At 44.9% G+C, this 3,417-nt stretch overlaps 1 pseudogene; it reads right to left on the reverse strand.

Moving 5' to 3' along the window:
* Positions 1-722: 722 nt before the first annotated feature.
* On the reverse strand, positions 723-841 carry LOC118147892 (5S ribosomal RNA; annotated as a pseudogene).
* Positions 842-3,417: the final 2,576 nt, after the last annotated feature.

Genomic DNA, 3,417 nt, shown 5'->3' on the forward strand with positions numbered 1-3,417 from the left:
GCTGTGGGGAGCTTTGCAACTGAAAAGAGAATACATGAAAACCAGCTTCCTGAACCTGGGACCGAGCCCCTCTTCCCACTCTGCTTCCACAGGTCTACCCTGCCCTCACCTGGGAGAAGTGTGGAGAATTCCTCCTTGGAGAAAGTGAAAAACTCCCAGAGCAAACATTGGCAGGAATTGGCATTAGATGGGTCCTGGCTTGAGGCTAGCTCACATTGTATAAGTCTGCAAGCTCTCCCCTGTATCACCTCCCCACCCAAACTCCGATCCATACTTACTTTAATGCCCCATTCTACAACATGAGTGGGCAGCCCAGGGTCACCAGATGCTGTAGAGAAAGTCTTTTCAAGAAAGACAGACACCAAGGGGTAAAATCTCAAAGCAGGTATGCAAAAGAAACAAAAATAACCAGAGAGCTAAATAACTGAAGAACAATATTGAATGTTCTCAGAGATCAAGGATAGTACTGCATCAGTAGAGGAGGAAAACTGTACTACTAAAGGAAAATTACTAGTATTGGTCTAGAGGGTGGGAGAGAATATAGATATTTTTAAACATGAAAACAAGATTTGTCTATCAATCATCTGTCTACCTATATCATTTATCTATGTACTAATCATCTATCCATCTATCTGCCATCTACTTATATACATATTCATTCATCGCTATCTATCCATCTGTCTTTTCGTCTGAGTATTTTCTTTCTTTCTTCCTTTTTTTTAAGCCTACAGCACCCAGGATTCCCAGACAGTCTCCCATCCAAGTACTAACCAGGCCCGACCCTGCTTAGCTTCCGGGATCAGACAAGATTGGGTGCATTCAGGGTGGTATGACCATAGACCTGAGTAGTTTCTTTGAAACCTACTGGATAATGGACTTCAATAAAATAAAGGAGAAAAGGAGATAACATGGAATTCTGGAAACAGTGGACCCAACACAAGAGACAGATGAAGAAGTCTCAAAAGTCTCTAGGAAAAAAAAAAAAAGCTACTGTATTTGAGGGTTTGGAAATAATTTTTGGCATTTAACAGATGTGTTAACATTTTTAGAAATGTTAGCAAGAAGCACGTGGAAAACTGAGCAAACAAAAGCCCGAGCCAATTTTTAACTCCTGGAAAAACAAATATGAAGTGTTGTGAGAGAAGAGGCATGCTCATAGCCGGCCACTGGCCTCAGTGGGGCACGATGCACCTCATATGAATAATGTAAACTCTGCCTGCGGGGAGGGGAGGCAAGGAGGTGGGGCTTGGGGTGATGTAAAAGAACCGCCTTCGCACCTTCCTTAACAGAAAGCCAATAAGATACTCTAAAATACTGAATAATCAAGGAATAGAAGAATAGTATATTATAAAGATATGCAGAAATAAATACCAGGAAAAATGTATCTTTAAACGTTGAAAATGTTTTCCTCTGTGAAGCAGGGAAGGTTCGGGCACTGGGCCCAGCACTTTTTTTTAACAGCTACGTAGAACTCTTCCCTTTCACTGTGTGGACATACTTTGCTAAATACAGAAGCATAATTTTACAGCAGAAAGGCAGGGAGAAAAATATGTTCACACAAGCTTGCAGAGGCTCACAAAAAGAGAAAGTCTTTCTGGCAGGTTTTTGTGTTGAGTTTTTGTGGGTGTGTGATCAGCCCGTGGAGTTTTTCCTGTATACTCGAACTGGGAGGAAATTTTCCTGCTCCTTGGAGGCATACCTCTCTATCTGTCAGCATCTCTTTGGAAATAGCTTTGTAGCAGGAAGCTCAGGACACTTACACCTTGCCCTCCTAGTTCCCGAGGTGGGAGGTGGAGGTGGGTAAGTAAGAGCTATTCTTCTCCCTGCAGAGGAGGCAGCACAGGGGTGCTGGAAAGGACACGGCATTTCTCTGATGCTATTTATTGAGCTGCAGCTCTTCACTATGCTACTTAATTGACAGCAGCCGTTATAAAGCTCTAGCTTCTAGGATAAGGCACAAGTTGTAAATTTTGCTATCTACTGTGAATCTCATGTCTCCATCACTCTTCCTCTCTCCCGTCTGCATTTACTCACCAATGTGTCTATGCCCCACACTTTAATCACCCATCAGCCTTCCTGGAATGGATATCTTCAAGTCCTCCTGTTTGGTGTTCTCAATCATGATGTCCTCCGATTGTCCTCCCCACCGAGGACAGACAACATCAGTCAGGGCCAGAGGGGTTTTATGGAGACATGGAGTCTCTACTCACTAGCCTACCAACGTCCCCTTCCCAAACTCAGCGGTGGCTCAAGCCTGTAATCCCAGCACTTTGGGAGGCTGAGATGGGTGGATCACGAGGTCAAGAGATCGAGACCATCCTGGTCAACATGGTGAAACCCCATCTCTACTAAAAATACAAAAAAATTAGCTGGGCATAGTGGTGTGTGCCTGTAATCCCAGCTACTCAGGAGGCTGAGGCAGAATTGCCTGAACCCAGGCGGAGGTTGCAGTGAGCTGAGATGGCGCCATTGCACTCCAGCCTAGGTAACAAGAGTGAAACTCTGTCTCAAAAAAGAAAAAAGAAAAGAAAATCAGGCTGCTGTAGACCAGTGACACGCAAAGTGGGTATCTTGGGGAGAAAGGGTAAAGGGAACATGAATGTCACTGCTGGTTGATTGGAGTGGCCAGACTGGAGACTTGCACCAGGATGGGGGAGTTGAGCAGGCATAGAGCAGTTTTTGTGCCTGACATCCATCCAGTTGAACCATGGTAACTTTTCAAGCAGCAGTGTGAGTTGTGGAGATGTTTGTGCTCTTGGTTTTTCAGGGTTTGGAGATTCTGGATCTTGGTCATCTCCTCTCCTTTTCAGAGTAACAGTGGACATATTTTGATTTTACCTAGCTAGTGTTGCAGCAAAGCCTTAGGATAAGACTAAATGAAGCATCCTTTAGCCTAAGCAAACAACCCTTTGAATGTCCTTTCAGAGACTACATCACATCAAATGAAGTGAAACCCCAGGCCCTTGGAACACTCAACATTTTTCAAATACAAGTCTATTTTGAAAAATTAATATAATGAAGCCTTTTTAAAGGACCCCAAGGAGACCACGGAGTTGGTAGCTTCAGCAGATTGGAAAAGATGGAGTGCACAAAAAGAACTGCTGGAAGGCATGAGAGCTGCCCAGTGGGTAGAATTCGAATCGTGGGTTCCTGGGGGCCTCTTCTGGCTGGCAGCATGGGCAGTTTTGTGCCGTCTTAAACCTTCCAGCCTTAGAAAAGCAAAGACATCTCTGGGCCAGCCGGAGTCAACTGTACCTGAGTAGAGACCTAGCCATGTGGGAGTGCAAGCCACACAGTCATCTGGGCAAGAGAAGTCCAAATCAGGGGACCCAACTTCATGGAGCCTGCAGTTTCAGACAGTTGCTTTAGGAACTGTGGAGCAGCACGAGCCTGGGAGGGATGTCAGGGATGTTCACA

The sequence above is a fragment of the Callithrix jacchus genome, chromosome 1 (assembly GCF_049354715.1).
Source record: "Callithrix jacchus isolate 240 chromosome 1, calJac240_pri, whole genome shotgun sequence".
Classification (NCBI taxonomy): domain Eukaryota; kingdom Metazoa; phylum Chordata; class Mammalia; order Primates; family Cebidae; genus Callithrix; species Callithrix jacchus.